Below are 19,174 nucleotides of genomic sequence, written 5' to 3' on the forward strand. Positions count from 1 at the left end.
TCATTATTGTTTCACCGTTATCACCTGTTGCCCTCTTCATTTGCTCCCTATTTAATCCCCTCATGTTTTCTGTCCTGTGTCGGTTCATTGTCAATCAATGTGTAACCTGCCTGTGTTTGTACCATTGCTGAGATTTCCTTGTCAAGAAAGAGTTTTTGTCTGAAGAGTTGTATGTAGTATATCCCAGTTCTTCGTCTAGTTATTGTCCTGCTTGTTAGTCAACCATCCTTACCTCTGTTTTACCCCCTTGTGGGCTTTGTTTTCCTTGTTTTCTGTTATAAATAAACCTTGTGTATTGTCTGCAATTGGGTTCATCCTTCCACCTCATGACATGAGGTCGCTCGTGACGTTGCCAACTGGTATCCCTTGTTTGGACAGGAAAAATCTGCCCTGGTCATCCACACTGTCCTGCAGACATCCTGGACAAATCTTCTGGAAGTATCAGGGTATATGCAGGAATCATAGAGATGAATTTACTACCTTTTTTACTACCTCCACAATATTTTTTACTACCAACACGACATCAAACAGCAGCCCTTTTTTGGGGATGTGAGAGGGGTATGCAAAGCAACACTTACTACTTACTATAAGGTATAAGTGTGACACTGTCACACCCATCATACATATTAGTTTTATCCTTGCCACACGCAAAACTTTTGGCTATATCGGAGTCAGTGAACATGTTTTCGAACAATTCCCCAATGCCCTCATTCGAAATGAATGATGGTTGGCTGCGATGTTCAGGCACCAGAGAACCTCAGCCCTGAGGGCTGATGTTTGTGACGGTAAGGTCTGCTTTCTGGTTATCGCTGCCGTGGTGGTGCTGGTGGCACTGGTTTGCTGCTGAGGTGGTGCGACGACAGCTGACCTTAAATTAGGGCTGGGCAATATGGACCAAAAGTCATATCCTGATATATTTAGGCTGAATATCGATATACGATATATATCCCGATATTTTTTCCGCAAACTGAGAGCAAATGTTCAGTCAAAGTCAAAGCCAAATATGACATGTCACAAGTAGTTTTATTGAAACCGGCTATTTCAGTGAACAGTTGCAAAATAATAATGTCACAGGTCGGGGTGGAGCGCCAGCGGGCCGCCCACCCCTCCGCTTGCGTGCCACCCCTGAGGAGCGGACCGTGGACACAAAAGAAAAGGCAGACACAGACTTCAAAATAAATATGCTTTATTAAAAAACTAAAAAGTCTCTTAAAAGTCTCTTCAGCATTCTCTTCAAGGCTCAGGCAGAGAAGAGGTTACGTATCTCACCAGCGTAGCTGCACACTCACAGGGCTCAGGCAGAAAAGAGATTAATAGTATTCCACCAGCGTAGCTGCACACTCACAGGGCTCAGGCAGAGAAGAGGTTACGTATCTCACCAACATAGCAGCGTAGCTGCACACTCACAGGGCTCAGGCAGAAAAGAAAAAAAAAAAAGGGCCGCTAATTTAGAGATTAATAGTATTCCACCAGCGTAGCTGCACACTCACAGGGCTCAGGCAGAGGAGAGGTTACGTATCTCACCAGCGTAGCTGCACACTCACAGGGCTCAGGCAGAGAAGAGGTTACGTATCTCACCAGCGTAGCTGCACACCCACAGGGCTCAGGCAGAGAAGAGGTTACGCATCTCACCAGCGTAGCTGCACACTCACAGGGCTCAGGCAGAGAAGAGGTTAATGGACAGCTGTGACTGCGTGTGAACAGCAGAAACACAATTCCCACACTTGTATATTCACCACACACTGTAAGGTTTCACTCGTGCTCATCTCCACAATAGAACTGCAATTCAACAGACTCAAAGTGCAAACAACGGCTTACACACGCAATCCAGCCGAAATCTTCTGTCTCTGTCTTTCTCTTTCTCTCGCGGCCTCCCGCCGCATCAGCGGCCGCGGCCGCTCACGTGCTGCGCGCCTCACATCTCCTCGTGCCCTCCTCGTGCCTCTCTCTCCTTCCGCCCCTCTTGCCTTCACATGTCCTCTGCCTCCTCTTCAGATTCTCAAATCTCTGTTTTTATCCCCTCTAAAATTACCGTCCTAATCGCCAACGTAATCAACTCCGATTTGATGCAGCTGCCGCTAATTTCCCTTGTTTACCTTCCCAGTCAGCCATGACAGCGAACCGGAACCGGCCTGGTGTCGCACCGGAACCATTCCGGCGGGGAAACCTCCTCATGAAAAAAAAAGGTTCCGCCTGCCCTTTTTTTTTTTTGTCACCCCGTGACAATAAACAGGTTTTTTTACCTTAGGGCTGCACTATTATGACAAAAATCATATTTGCTGATTATTCCCTTGGAATTGTAATTGTGATTTATTTACAAATTTTGTGTAAACATGTTATAATTTGCCTATATATACAGTGAGGAAAATAAGTATTTGAACACCCTGCTATTTTGCAAGTTCTCCCACTTTGAAATCATGGAGGGGTCTGAAATTGTCATCGTAGGTGCATGTCCACTGTGAGAGACATAATCTAAAAAAAAAAATCCAGAAATCACAATGTATGATTTTTTAACTATTTATTTGTATGATACAGCTGCAAATAAGTATTTGAACACCTGAGAAAATCAATGTTAATATTTGGTACAGTAGCCTTTGTTTGCAATTACAGAGGTCAAACGTTTCCTGTAGTTTTTCACCAGGTTTGCACACACTGCAGGAGGGATTTTGGCCCACTCCTCCACACAGATCTTCTCTAGATCAGTCAGGTTTCTGGGCTGTCGCTGAGAAACACGGAGTTTGAGCTCCCTCCAAAGATTCTCTATTGGGTTTAGGTCTGGAGACTGGTTAGGCCACGCCAGAACCTTGATATGCTTCTTACAGAGCCACTCCTTGGTTATCCTGGCTGTGTGCTTCGGGTCATTGTCATGTTGGAAGACCCAGCCTCGACCCATCTTCAATGCTCTAACTGAGGGAAGGAGGTTGTTCCCCAAAATCTCGCAATACATGGCCCCGGTCATCCTCTCCTTAATACAGTGCAGTCGCCCTGTCCCATGTGCAGAAAAACACCCCCAAAGCATGATGCTACCACCCCCATGCTTCACAGTAGGGATGGTGTTCTTGGGATGGTACTCATCATTCTTCTTCCTCCAAACACGTTTAGTGGAATTATGACCAAAAAGTTCTATTTTGGTCTCATTTGACCACATGACTTTCTCCCATGACTCCTCTGGATCATCCAAATGGTCATTGGCAAACTTAAGACGGGCCTTGACATGTGCTGGTTTAAGCAGGGGAACCTTCCGTGCCATGCATGATTTCTAACCATGACGTCTTAGTGTATTACCAACAGTAACCTTGGAAACGGTGGTCCCAGCTCTTTTCAGGTCATTGACCAGCTCCTCCCGTGTAGTTCTGGGCTGATTTCTCACCTTTCTTAGGATCATTGAGACCCCACGAGGTGAGATCTTGCATGGAGCCCCAGTCTGAGGGAGATTGACAGTCATGTTTAGCTTCTTCCATTTTCTAATGATTGCTCCAACAGTGGACCTTTTTTCACCAAGCTGCTTGGCAATTTCCCCGTAGCCCTTTCCAACCTTGTGGAGGTGTACAATTTTTTCTCTAGCGTCTTTGGACAGCTCTTTGGTCTTGGCCATGTTAGTAGTTGGATTCTTACTGATTGTATGGGGTGGACAGGTGTCTTTATGCAGCTAACGACCTCAAACAGGTGCATCTAATTTAGGATAATAAATGGAGTGGAGGTGGACATTTTAAAGGCAGACTAACAGGTCTTTGAGGGTCAGAATTCTAGCTGATAGACAGGTGTTCAAATACTTATTTGCAGCTGTATCATACAAATAAATAGTTAAAAAATCATACATTGTGATTTCTGGATTTTTTTTTTTAGATTATGTCTCTCACAGTGGACATGCACCTACGATGACAATTTCAGACCCCTCCATGATTTCTAAGTGGGAGAACTTGCAAAATAGCAGGGTGTTCAAATACTTATTTTCCTCACTGTATATATATATATATATATATATATATTAGGCGAATTATAACATGTTTACACAAAATTTGTTTATATATATTCAATGTAAACTTTGATAATCATAATTAATAACGACCTAGGACACGTGAAAAGTGAAGAGGGACCTACGTGACATTAGCAGACAGTTTCCCCAGATGAATATTATGCTGTCTTCCATCAACCAAAGGCGCCACTGGAGGCATGCCTGTCCTCTGCTCATGCCTAGAAACTGTCTGCTAATGTCCCGTAGGTCCCTCTTCATTGATTTGAGAAGCAGCACACTTTTCACATGTCCTAGGTCATTGCCTCCACAGTGAATCACTAGCACATTCAGAGCAGTTCTTCCTTTAAGGCACTGTTGGAAGAAGGGAAGGAGGTCTCCCCAACACATGCCTCCCCTGCCAAACCACTGGACCTGGGAAGCCACTCCAAGATTGGTGCCTATGGAGCTCTTGCTTGCTGTTGGCCACGTCTAATGTAACGGTCACCAATAATCCAGAAATCCAAAAACTGAGAGACAAGAATAAAGAATGCTCAGAAATGCAATATGAATAAAGCAAGACTTCGCAGTGAGTGAGTGTGAAAACCAGGCTATTATAGTGTGAGTTAAACAAGGTAATGATACACAGGTGAATGTGATGATGAGTCCGGGCAGTGTGACAGAAGTACCATAAATTTGCCTCCTTCCAGAGGCCCGCTGTCAAGCACATTGGTCACCAGCTGCCAGGTTGTTGGCCTGGGCTTGCAGTATAGAGGAAGAGCTAAGTTTTAACCCTCTGGGGTCTGAGGGGTTTTCTGGGCCCTGGAGGTGTTCTGACATGCTCTGACATTTGTGCTTTTTTCAGTTATTTACAAACATGTTAATGGCAAAGAATAGAATAGAATAGAATCGGGCATTTATATAGCGCTTTCATATGTACTACTGTACACCCAAAGCGCTTTACAATCATATCAGGGGATCTCTCCTCAACCACCACCAGTGTGCAGCATCCACTTGGATGATGCGACGGCAGCCACAGTACAACGGCGCCAGTGCGCTCACCACACACCAGCTATAGGTGGAGAGGAGAGAGAGTGATAGAGCCAATTCAATGTAAGGGGATTATTAGGAGGCCATGATTGGTATGGGCCAATGGTGGAATGTGGCCAGGACACCGGGGTTACACCCCTACTCTTTACGAGAAATGCCATGGGATTTTTAATGACCACAGAGAATCAGGACCTCGGTTTAACGTCTCATCCGAAGGACGGTGCTCTTTTGACAGTATAGTGTCCCTGTCACTACACTGGGGCATTAGGACCCACACAGACCAAGGCAAAGGTGTAAATTCACTATATAGCACAAACAGGGCTACCATAATATGTGCTCAAGATGCATGTATATGTTTGAATTTTTAAGAGAATAATGTTTGTGTGGTTATTGAAAAAAATAAAAATGAAAGTTGCTGAAATAAGACCACAAAACTCGTACAAAATATGTGTCCACAAGACTTTTGACTAATGGATGTTGTCGCTTCAAGTTCTGGCTTGTGAATGATGTGAAAATCATCCTGCCTAATCGTTCAAATAAAACAATACATTGATTTAACCCCCTGGGGTCAGTGGTATCGCCGGCGATACCAGCTCGCTTTTTTTCAGTTCAGTTCAAAAGAAACTAATTTTGCTCTGTTGACTTTGATATTACAAGCAAGTTTCATACATCAATCGATTCTGTTAAATGTGTATTATTTTTGTGTATACTCACAATAAAAACAAAGTGTTGTGCTTTTTGCCAAATAAAGAAAAATAAACGTGATGCGAGTTCTGCCTTCTCTCTGTAAGTTAATCCATTCTGAAACGTGTCCGAAAATGAAAATGAATGAGTTCTGGCTTCAAAATGATGTGAAAATCATCCTGCCTAATCGTTCAAATAAAACAATACATTGATTTAAATTGAGTAAGACAGGTTTTGCTTGGAAAGCCAATAAGTGAGGGGGGCGTGAACGAGGAGTGGTTTTCACCTGAGAATACAATGTCCCACCCACTCTGCATAATGAGCCATTCATTCAGGTGTGACACTGACTGAGCCACAATGCAAGGACAAAAGATATATACATGTACTTCTTAGGTACATTTTCCATTATTATTATTCCTCAGAGCGCTGCGAGATGGTGTAAACAAGTAGGCTACAATGATCTGATTAAACTTGTTTTCTCGAGCTGATATGGGGGGCGTTCACAGGTTTGCGTGGACTGCCTCAGTCATTTGCGTTTGAATAGCGCGCGTTACAAATAATTAGATGAGATCGACTGACATCTCACTCTTTTTCTTACAGATTACATGAACTGAGAATATTTGTTTTTTTATTTAAAATAACTTCATTTAAAAGAAGAGAATTCAAGCTTCATGCCTGTGTGTGTCTGTATGACTGAGTAACCGCCAAGTTATTGTTCATTTTCGGACGCGTTTCAGAATGGACTTAACTGACAGAGAGAAGGCAGAACTCGCTTCATGTTTATTTTTCTTTATTTGGCGAAAAGCACAACACTTTGTTTTTATTGTGAGTATGCACAAAAAAAAATACACATTTAACAGGATCGATTGATGTATGAAACTCATATGGAAAAACAAAGTCAACAGAGTATTTATGAGTTTCTTTTACAAAAAAAAAAAAAGCGAGCTGGTATCGCCGGCGATACCGCCAACTCCAGGGGGTTAAGAGGCAAGCTTCCGAGGAGCGGTGATCAAGTGCTGGTTACAGGGTTAAAAGCTCAGAGAGATTATGAGGTGCCAGATCATGCAAAACCTTATTAGCAAAAGTGTGAGGATTTTGTTGAAGGTGAAGGCTCTCAGGAAAGTGGGGCCCGACCAGAAAGACCCCTTCGAACCTGGCGTACGTCTGGGTGACCGTCTTCGCCGCGAGGTCATCTGCATATGCCATGTACCTGCATTGAGACAGATGATAATACAGTTACTTTAAACAAGGCTTTTCGATGCTCTTCTTAGTGTGTGTGTTTTTTCTTAGTGTTATTTTTTTTTTTAATGTTTCGCTATCACATTCGTTCACAATTACTCTTTTTCCGTTACTCTATAAAACTACACCTGTATTACAAACACATGTGCTCTTCTGCATGCATGCACGACTTACCACTAACGTGTTTATCATCTTCCGGTGTCGCTCGTTGTGTATGTCGCACATGGTCACGACGTGGCTCACCGGGTCCTTAGCCGCGGCCGGCGTGTGGCAATGGGGCGTCACGGTGTAGAGCTGCAGAAAGTTGACCTTGGCGTCTTCGCTTCGCAGGACTCCCATGAGCCTCGGGTCAACGTCCATGGGCAGGTGGTCGAGGTTACTTTGATAGTTCACCGTCTCGGTCATGGAATAAGAGGGGAACAGGGTCCCCCAGTGACCCACCACCTCCTGCAGCCCACAGCGTGACTACAGGAGGTTGACGGACACGTCCTTAGAGGGGTGAATGTTGACGGCCACTTGATAGGAGATGTCCGCGATTCCCTGCGTCTCGACCAGCCTCCTCAGGTCGAACCACCCTCTGTCCCTCTGCCCGAACTTGGTCAGCGTCAGGTATATGCCCATGTCCACGTCGACGTTCACGTCTTTCACCGAGCTCATGAAGAGGTCCAGCAGGAACCTCTGGTCACCGGCCAGGACGTTCATCCTCGTCAGGTTGCCGAGGTCGTTCTTCATCACGCTGGGTCTGGCTAAGTCATGCGTCGGCAGGCCCTTCAGTTTTTGCAGACGGCGTTGATCATGCCAATGGCGTGTGCCTTCGCCATAAGATCGCTCCGGAACATGGGGGCGGTGTTGTTCAGGTTGACTGGCACGCAATTGATATTAAGAAAGTAGCCACCGACGACATAGGCCAAAACGCGGCCCATCAACCTGCAGAAGGACATGACGCCCTCCGCAGTGTAGGCGGTCAAGTCCAGCGGCTTTTTCAGTATGTGCCAGTGGTTGACCACCTTCGATGGGTCAACTTTGCCCACGAAGAAGTAGTGGACCGCAGCTTTAAGGCAGCTCACATCCTCTAGGTGGATGACGACCCCGTCGAAATCGTAGGAGTACGTCACTACCTCGCGGGCTTTCTCCAATACGGTGGCAAAGACGGGCATCCGCGGGGAATACGCACTTAAAAACTTAGACAGACACCCTCTGGAATTTTTTTTAACTTGGTCACAAGGCCGCATGTGTTCTCTGCACATGCTACTTCAAATGGTTCAGCATCCTCACTGAAAAACCCCAAGAAAAAATGCCAATAAACTACATGGTTTGACACACACACTATTACACGTCACAGATTAAACATATATAAACACTCACATGACCATTTTTGAAAATTTTCGTCTCTGAGGAGATGGATAGTAAAGGGTGCAGAATAGATCCCATGTGCTGGCAGGTGAATCTTTAAAGCCTGATGCTTTTCTCCTGGTAAGTTCAAGAGAGGAGTGGGAACCATATGCATTGATGCAGTTTGTTTTAATTTACTTATTTTTTATTATCAGTATAACTATTACTGACAGTATAACTTTTACTGACATTTCTAGAGTTACAGTTCTTACTAGATCAAGAAAATTTGACCATATAACACCAATTTTAACATCACTACATTGGTTACCTATAAAGTTCCGTATTAATTACAAGGTATTGCTACTGACTTATAAAGCCCTAAACGGCTTAGCTCTATTTAATGGATCTTCTATCGCCCTATAATCCATCGCGCTCTCTAAGATCACTAAATTCGAGGCTTTTGGTCATACCTACAGGGTTCCCGCGGGGTCTTAAAAAGCCTTAAAAGCATTGAATTTATTAATGTGGAAATAATACCTTAAAAAGTCTTTAAAAAGTCTTGAATTTTGATGTCTGGGTCTTAAAAATTGTGCTGTATGTAACTTCTCCGTATTGTATTTTTCCTCAAAAGTTTCATTTGTCAACCACGATTATTTTGATTAAATAACGTAGTATATATAAAGAGTGGCGGAACCAATAATTGAGAATGCAACGCAGCCCCGGGTCACAGTGCACAGGACTGTGAACACGTGATGCCTTCAACACAACACAAGTTAGCCTACAAAGTGGAGCTCGCTCGCGTGCTACCAGTAGCCCGGGGCTTGATATGAGGTCGCTCGCCAACAGGCAGTTCACATACCGCGTCTTTTTGCGTGCTCAAGTTTATTAAAATGTGGGCACGCGGCAAGCGCTATTGAAGCAGCGCGCAATTTTTTCCCACCCGCAGCCAGATGGACAACATCTTCCTTGTTGCTGTGGAGAGTGCGTTGTATGGTTGCTTAGCAACGACAGACGCCACAGGAAAATCAGACCAAATGTTATTAATAATATTAGATAAGCGGATGTGCATTGTACATGTAAGTAATTAATCTTTTTTGACTCATTCTTTTTATAAAAAAATATTTAAAGGCTGAAATATGTGAGGTTTATCTTTTTATAAAACCATTTTTGTAAAAACTTTATTTGAACTTGTACATATTAGTAGATAACATGCTGCAAGACACTCCTTTAAAATCTGGCCATCATTTTTAATAGTATTTTGATGTTTATGTAAACAAAACTTGCATATTGATAATTTTATTTGTTATTTGCGGGGTTTCGACAAACTCGGTAAATTGATTTCATAATAATCGTGAAAATAAATGTTCATGCCATTTCATCTCTAGTTATGATCAACTAAAATAAGCTATAATTATTTGTTTTTAGAGTATATTATGCAAACTACAATTTTCTAAAATAATCTCTGAGCCTGTTCAATCTCTATTAGGCTATTAATATGCTGCTTCGTAATGTAAATAAATATGAGATGAAATATATTCTATTAGAGGGCAAGTTTGTTTTAGCTTATTTTCATTTTAGGCCTAAGGTATTTGGGCATTTGGCATGTTGTTGGGTGTGGAAGGTTACTAATGTGATTGCTTTGTCTGTAAATTAAATGAATGCTTTTTCAATTACTGAATTCATTGAAATAAAAATATTTTTCTCAGAATTCTTTTAATTAAATTTTTTTTGGTTATGCGCCGTGTAGGTCTTAAATTTCAATCTTTTTGGTCTTAAAATGTCTTAAAAAGGTCTTAAATTTGACTTACTGAAACCTGCAGGAACCCTGTACCTAGGATATCCAGATCCACCAACGGAGGGAGAGCATTTTCACATTTAGCTCCAAAACTCTGGAATAGCCTTCCTGATACTGTTCGTTGCTCAGACTCGCTCTCCCAGTTTAAAACTAGATTAAAGACGCATCTCTTCAGCCAGGCATTCATATAATACTTTTAATCTTACAGTTAATTCCGGTCTCTAGTTCATAAACGCCAGAGGAGAACTGGCCCCCGACTGAGCCTGGGTTCTCCTAAGGTTTTTTTTTCTCCATTAGGTCACCTGATGGAGTTTTTCGGCTCCTTGCCACTGTTGCCTTTGGCTTGCTCAGTTGGGGATACTTAATTTAATTTAATTAATCAATCAACAATACTATTGATCAGCATTACCAAACGTGGACGTTTTACACTAGAAACAAACATTAATGTATTATTTTTATTTAATACTGTGAAGCTGCTTTGATACAATCTGTATTGTCAAGTCAAGTCAACTTTATTTATATAGCGCTTTTCACATTTCGCTCAAACCCAAGTGTTTTAAGCATTTAATTAAGCATTTAACCCTGTTTTTGGGGTCCTTGAGATGTTCTGACATGCCCTGACATTTGTGCTTTTTTCAGTTGCTTATAAACATATTAATGGCAAAGGTGTAAATTCACTCTATGAAGCACAAACAGGGCTACCATAATATGTGAGCCACGTGTGTGTACATGTTTTCATTTTTGAGAGAATAATGTTTATGCATGGTTATTGAAAAAACTAAAAACTAAAATTTCTGAAATAAGGCCACAAAACACAGTAAATATGTGGCAATAAGACTTTTGACTAATGGATGTTGTCGCCTAGAGTTTTTTCTTCAAAATTATGTGAAAATAGTCTTGCTTTATCGTTCACATAAAACCATACATTGATTTAAATTGATGTAAAACAGGTTTTGCTTGGAAAGCCAATATGCGAGGGGGGCGTGAACGAGGAGTGGTTTACACCTTAGAATACAATGTCCCACCCACTCTGCATAATGAGCCATTCATTCAGGCGTGACACTGACTGAGCCACAATGCAAGGACAAAAGATATATTTAGAAGAAGACTTATATTGACCATTTAAGATTTTGCTTACATCTATCTTGTAAATATATTTTGCTATTTTATTAAAAAGGTTACAATTACAACAATAATTACAAATATAGCTGCAAGCAGCAATACGGGGCCAAGCCCTGCAAGGCAGAGCAAGCAACAGCCGCTGTAGCGCAATGCGGAGCCAGAAGAGCAAAACATCAGAAATTTAATGTACATCAAGCACAGTAAGCACATCAATTACAGCAGCACAGCTAGCATTTAAGCACCAACAGCAGTGCAGAGCCGGAAGGAATTTAAATTATTATTTTATACACAATTTCAAAGTCGCCCCACACTGGTCTCGAACCCACGACCACAATGGTTCGGGATTCATGACGCATGGTTGAACCACTTGCGCCACCCAGAGGACATGTTTTACAAAGCTGCAGAGGAGAGGCTTCAGTGTGTGAATGAGCACACAAAATCATGTTAACGAGATTAGCATGCTAAGCTAACTTAATGCTAATATAGCTTATGATGTGGTACATCCAATGCTGGCAAAATAGATATCCTCAGATTCGACATGACGCAAGGAATCGATAGACACCAATTTTATGATTTTGTGACAAACTGTTCACAAGTTACAGCCTCTGAACCAATTATGGGTTGACCTCATTAAGTTTGCGACATCATAACTTTTTTTTTCCAGTAGAGCAAAAAAATCGGGGACAGTACTTTTATGCGGCTCAGTCCGAAGATCATTTGAGTACATATTTGGACAAAATTAGACCAATTTTGAAGGAGGAGTAGCGAAAAAACTGTTTTACATTCGCTCCAATATGGCGGCCAGTCACATTGTTGAAAAATAACATATGAGATATCGTTGAAATCGGCATAAGCCAAGGAATATATTGACATAAAGAAATCAAATTTCAAGCAATGTTGGCAAAAGTTATAAGCGTTTTTTCAAAAAACAATGATATCTCTGGAACACTAGGTGGCGCTGTGATCAAACTTCTCATGTACCTTCGGGCCATGCTAATGATGATCCATACCAAATTTGGTGAAGAAATTTCAAATAGTTTAAAAGATATTGCAAATTATGACATCATTCAAAATGGCGGACACGTGGTACATCCCATTATGGCAAAATCGATATCCACGGATTTGTCATGACCCAAGGAATCGATAGACACCAAGTTTATAATTTTCTGACAAACTGTTCATAAGTTATTGGCCAAAATATGCATTTTCCATATCTCATGACCCGTAGGTGGCGCTGTTCCCAACTTTGGCATGGAACCTCAGATCATGCTTCCGATGAAGTGTACCAATTTTCGTTTCGATTGATCAAAGTTTGGCCGAGCTATAGCTTCTGAACCAATTTTGGGTCGACCTCGTTAAGTTTGCGACGTCATAACTTTTGATCAGAGAAGAATAAAAAAAATCGGGGACAGTACTTTTATGCGGCTCAGTCCGAAGATCATTTGAGTACATGTTTGGACAAAATTAGACCAATTTTGAAGGAGGAGTAGCAAAAAAACTGCATACTGTACTTTTCAAAATGGCCACTACTGTAATGGGCGGAGTCTTAATGTAAGATATTGGTTCTAATCAGCATGATGAGATGAATCAGGTGTACTAAGTTTCATTTTTCTAGATCAAAGGGTTCAAAAGTTATAACCATTTCAATGTTGAATTTTTGAACTGCTGGTGGCGCTATAGAGTTGGACCTAGAGACTCAAAAATTGCTACAATTACTTTTCATTACCATCACTACAAGTGTGCCAAATTTCATCATTTTCCTATGTATGGTTCATAGGGCTGCCATAGACTTCAAGAGGAGGAAGAAGAATAATAATAATAAATATAGCTGCAAGCAGCAATACGGGGCCAAGCCCTGCAAGGCAGAGCAAGCAACAGCCGCTGTAGCGCAATGCGGAGCCAGAAGAGCAAAACATCAGAAATTTAATGTACATCAAGCACAGTAAGCACATCAATTACAGCAGCACAGCTAGCATTTAAGCACCAACAGCAGTGCAGAGCCGGAAGGAATTTAAATTATTATTTTATACACAATTTCAAAGTCGCCCCACACTGGTCTCGAACCCACGACCACAATGGTTCGGGATTCATGACGCATGGTTGAACCACTTGCGCCACCCAGAGGACATGTTTTACAAAGCTGCAGAGGAGAGGCTTCAGTGTGTGAATGAGCACACAAAATCATGTTAACGAGATTAGCATGCTAAGCTAACTTAATGCTAATATAGCTTATGATGTGGTACATCCAATGCTGGCAAAATAGATATCCTCAGATTCGACATGACGCAAGGAATCGATAGACACCAATTTTATGATTTTGTGACAAACTGTTCACAAGTTACAGCCTCTGAACCAATTATGGGTTGACCTCATTAAGTTTGCGACATCATAACTTTTTTTTTCCAGTATAGCAAAAAAATCGGGGACAGTACTTTTATGCGGCTCAGTCCGAAGATCATTTGAGTACATGTTTGGACAAAATTAGACCAATTTTGAAGGAGGAGTAGCGAAAAAACTGTTTTACATTCACTCCAATATGGCGGCCAGTCACATTGTTGATAAATAACATATGAGATATCGTTGAAATCGGCATAAGCCAAGGAATATATTGACATAAAGAAATCAAATTTCAAGCAATGTTAGCAAAAGTTATAAGCGTTTTTTCAAAAAACAATGATATCTCTGGAACACTAGGTGGCGCTGTGATCAAATTTCTCAGGTACCTTCGGGCCATGCTAATGATGATCCATACCAAATTTGGTGAAGAAATTTCAAATAGTTTAAAAGATATTGCAAATTATGACATCATTCAAAATGGCGGACACGTGGTACATCCCATCATGGCAAAATCGATATCCACGGATTTGTCATGACCCAAGGAATCGATAGACACCAAGTTTATAATTTTCTGACAAACTGTTCATAAGTTATTGGCCAAAATATGCATTTTCCATATCTCATGACCCGTAGGTGGCGCTGTTCCCAACTTTGGCATGGAACCTCAGATCATGCTTCCGATGAAGTGTACCAATTTTCGTTTCGATTGATCAAAGTTTGGCCGAGCTATAGCTTCTGAACCAATTTTGGGTCGACCTCGTTAAGTTTGCGACGTCATAACTTTTGATCAGAGAAGAATAAAAAAAATCGGGGACAGTACTTTTATGCGGCTCAGTCCGAAGATCATTTGAGTACATGTTTGGACAAAATTAGACCAATTTTGAAGGAGGAGTAGCAAAAAAACTGCATACTGTACTTTTCAAAATGGCCACTACTGTAATGGGCGGAGTCTTAATGTAAGATATTGGTTCTAATCAGCATGATGAGATGAATCAGGTGTACTAAGTTTCATTTTTCTAGATCAAAGGGTTCAAAAGTTATAACCATTTCAATGTTGAATTTTTGAACTGCTGGTGGCGCTATAGAGTTGGACCTAGAGACTCAAAAATTGCTACAATTACTTTTCATTACCATCACTACAAGTGTGCCAAATTTCATCATTTTCCTATGTATGGTTCATAGGGCTGCCATAGACTTCAAGAGGAGGAAGAAGAATAATAATAATAAATATAGCTGCAAGCAGCAATACGGGGCCAAGCCCTGCAAGGCAGAGCAAGCAACAGCCGCTGTAGCGCAATGCGGAGCCAGAAGAGCAAAACATCAGAAATTTAATGTACATCAAGCACAGTAAGCACATCAATTACAGCAGCACAGCTAGCATTTAAGCACCAACAGCAGTGCAGAGCCGGAAGGAATTTAAATTATTATTTTATACACAATTTCAAAGTCGCCCCACACTGGTCTCGAACCCACGACCACAATGGTTCGGGATTCATGACGCATGGTTGAACCACTTGCGCCACCCAGAGGACATGTTTTACAAAGCTGCAGAGGAGAGGCTTCAGTGTGTGAATGAGCACACAAAATCATGTTAACGAGATTAGCATGCTAAGCTAACTTAATGCTAATATAGCTTATGATGTGGTACATCCAATGCTGGCAAAATAGATATCCTCAGATTCGACATGACGCAAGGAATCGATAGACACCAATTTTATGATTTTGTGACAAACTGTTCACAAGTTACAGCCTCTGAACCAATTATGGGTTGACCTCATTAAGTTTGCGACATCATAACTTTTTTTTTCCAGTATAGCAAAAAAATCGGGGACAGTACTTTTATGCGGCTCAGTCCGAAGATCATTTGAGTACATGTTTGGACAAAATTAGACCAATTTTGAAGGAGGAGTAGCGAAAAAACTGTTTTACATTCACTCCAATATGGCGGCCAGTCACATTGTTGATAAATAACATATGAGATATCGTTGAAATCGGCATAAGCCAAGGAATATATTGACATAAAGAAATCAAATTTCAAGCAATGTTAGCAAAAGTTATAAGCGTTTTTTCAAAAAACAATGATATCTCTGGAACACTAGGTGGCGCTGTGATCAAATTTCTCAGGTACCTTCGGGCCATGCTAATGATGATCCATACCAAATTTGGTGAAGAAATTTCAAATAGTTTAAAAGATATTGCAAATTATGACATCATTCAAAATGGCGGACACGTGGTACATCCCATCATGGCAAAATCGATATCCACGGATTTGTCATGACCCAAGGAATCGATAGACACCAAGTTTATAATTTTCTGACAAACTGTTCATAAGTTATTGGCCAAAATATGCATTTTCCATATCTCATGACCCGTAGGTGGCGCTGTTCCCAACTTTGGCATGGAACCTCAGATCATGCTTCCGATGAAGTGTACCAATTTTCGTTTCGATTGATCAAAGTTTGGCCGAGCTATAGCTTCTGAACCAATTTTGGGTCGACCTCGTTAAGTTTGCGACGTCATAACTTTTGATCAGAGAAGAATAAAAAAAATCGGGGACAGTACTTTTATGCGGCTCAGTCCGAAGATCATTTGAGTACATGTTTGGACAAAATTAGACCAATTTTGAAGGAGGAGTAGCAAAAAAACTGCATACTGTACTTTTCAAAATGGCCACTACTGTAATGGGCGGAGTCTTAATGTAAGATATTGGTTCTAATCAGCATGATGAGATGAATCAGGTGTACTAAGTTTCATTTTTCTAGATCAAAGGGTTCAAAAGTTATAACCATTTCAATGTTGAATTTTTGAACTGCTGGTGGCGCTATAGAGTTGGACCTAGAGACTCAAAAATTGCTACAATTACTTTTCATTACCATCACTACAAGTGTGCCAAATTTCATCATTTTCCTATGTATGGTTCATAGGGCTGCCATAGACTTCAAGAGGAGGAAGAAGAATAATAATAATAATAAATATAGCTGCAAGCAGCAATACGGGGCCAAGCCCTGCAAGGCAGAGCAAGCAACAGCCGCTGTAGCGCAATGCGGAGCCAGAAGAGCAAAACATCAGAAATTTAATGTACATCAAGCACAGTAAGCACATCAATTACAGCAGCACAGCTAGCATTTAAGCACCAACAGCAGTGCAGAGCCGGAAGGAATTTAAATTATTATTTTATACACAATTTCAAAGTCGCCCCACACTGGTCTCGAACCCACGACCACAATGGTTCGGGATTCATGACGCATGGTTGAACCACTTGCGCCACCCAGAGGACATGTTTTACAAAGCTGCAGAGGAGAGGCTTCAGTGTGTGAATGAGCACACAAAATCATGTTAACGAGATTAGCATGCTAAGCTAACTTAATGCTAATATAGCTTATGATGTGGTACATCCAATGCTGGCAAAATAGATATCCTCAGATTCGACATGACGCAAGGAATCGATAGACACCAATTTTATGATTTTGTGACAAACTGTTCACAAGTTACAGCCTCTGAACCAATTATGGGTTGACCTCATTAAGTTTGCGACATCATAACTTTTTTTTTCCAGTATAGCAAAAAAATCGGGGACAGTACTTTTATGCGGCTCAGTCCGAAGATCATTTGAGTACATGTTTGGACAAAATTAGACCAATTTTGAAGGAGGAGTAGCGAAAAAACTGTTTTACATTCACTCCAATATGGCGGCCAGTCACATTGTTGATAAATAACATATGAGATATCGTTGAAATCGGCATAAGCCAAGGAATATATTGACATAAAGAAATCAAATTTCAAGCAATGTTAGCAAAAGTTATAAGCGTTTTTTCAAAAAACAATGATATCTCTGGAACACTAGGTGGCGCTGTGATCAAATTTCTCAGGTACCTTCGGGCCATGCTAATGATGATCCATACCAAATTTGGTGAAGAAATTTCAAATAGTTTAAAAGATATTGCAAATTATGACATCATTCAAAATGGCGGACACGTGGTACATCCCATCATGGCAAAATCGATATCCACGGATTTGTCATGACCCAAGGAATCGATAGACACCAAGTTTATAATTTTCTGACAAACTGTTCATAAGTTATTGGCCAAAATATGCATTTTCCATATCTCATGACCCGTAGGTGGCGCTGTTCCCAACTTTGGCATGGAACCTCAGATCATGCTTCCGATGAAGTGTACCAATTTTCGTTTCGATTGATCAAAGTTTGGCCGAGCTATAGCTTCTGAACCAATTTTGGGTCGACCTCGTTAAGTTTGCGACGTCATAACTTTTGATCAGAGAAGAATAAAAAAAATCGGGGACAGTACTTTTATGCGGCTCAGTCCGAAGATCATTTGAGTACATGTTTGGACAAAATTAGACCAATTTTGAAGGAGGAGTAGCAAAAAAACTGCATACTGTACTTTTCAAAATGGCCACTACTGTAATGGGCGGAGTCTTAATGTAAGATATTGGTTCTAATCAGCATGATGAGATGAATCAGGTGTACTAAGTTTCATTTTTCTAGATCAAAGGGTTCAAAAGTTATAACCATTTCAATGTTGAATTTTTGAACTGCTGGTGGCGCTATAGAGTTGGACCTAGAGACTCAAAAATTGCTACAATTACTTTTCATTACCATCACTACAAGTGTGCCAAATTTCATCATTTTCCTATGTATGGTTCATAGGGCTGCCATAGACTTCAAGAGGAGGAAGAAGAATAATAATAATAAATATAGCTGCAAGCAGCAATACGGGGCCAAGCCCTGCAAGGCAGAGCAAGCAACAGCCGCTGTAGCGCAATGCGGAGCCAGAAGAGCAAAACATCAGAAATTTAATGTACATCAAGCACAGTAAGCACATCAATTACAGCAGCACAGCTAGCATTTAAGCACCAACAGCAGTGCAGAGCCGGAAGGAATTTAAATTATTATTTTATACACAATTTCAAAGTCGCCCCACACTGGTCTCGAACCCACGACCACAATGGTTCGGGATTCATGACGCATGGTTGAACCACTTGCGCCACCCAGAGGACATGTTTTACAAAGCTGCAGAGGAGAGGCTTCAGTGTGTGAATGAGCACACAAAATCATGTTAACGAGATTAGCATGCTAAGCTAACTTAATGCTAATATAGCTTATGATGTGGTACATCCAATGCTGGCAAAATAGATATCCTCAGATTCGACATGACGCAAGGAATCGATAGACACCAATTTTATGATTTTGTGACAAACTGTTCACAAGTTACAGCCTCTGAACCAATTATGGGTTGACCTCATTAAGTTTGCGACATCATAACTTTTTTTTTCCAGTATAGCAAAAAAATCGGGGACAGTACTTTTATGCGGCTCAGTCCGAAGATCATTTGAGTACATGTTTGGACAAAATTAGACCAATTTTGAAGGAGGAGTAGCGAAAAAACTGTTTTACATTCACTCCAATATGGCGGCCAGTCACATTGTTGATAAATAACATATGAGATATCGTTGAAATCGGCATAAGCCAAGGAATATATTGACATAAAGAAATCAAATTTCAAGCAATGTTAGCAAAAGTTATAAGCGTTTTTTCAAAAAACAATGATATCTCTGGAACACTAGGTGGCGCTGTGATCAAATTTCTCAGGTACCTTCGGGCCATGCTAATGATGATCCATACCAAATTTGGTGAAGAAATT

The sequence above is a fragment of the Abramis brama genome (assembly GCF_963993115.1).
Source record: "Abramis brama genome assembly, chromosome: 4".
Taxonomy (NCBI): Eukaryota; Metazoa; Chordata; class Actinopteri; order Cypriniformes; family Leuciscidae; genus Abramis; species Abramis brama.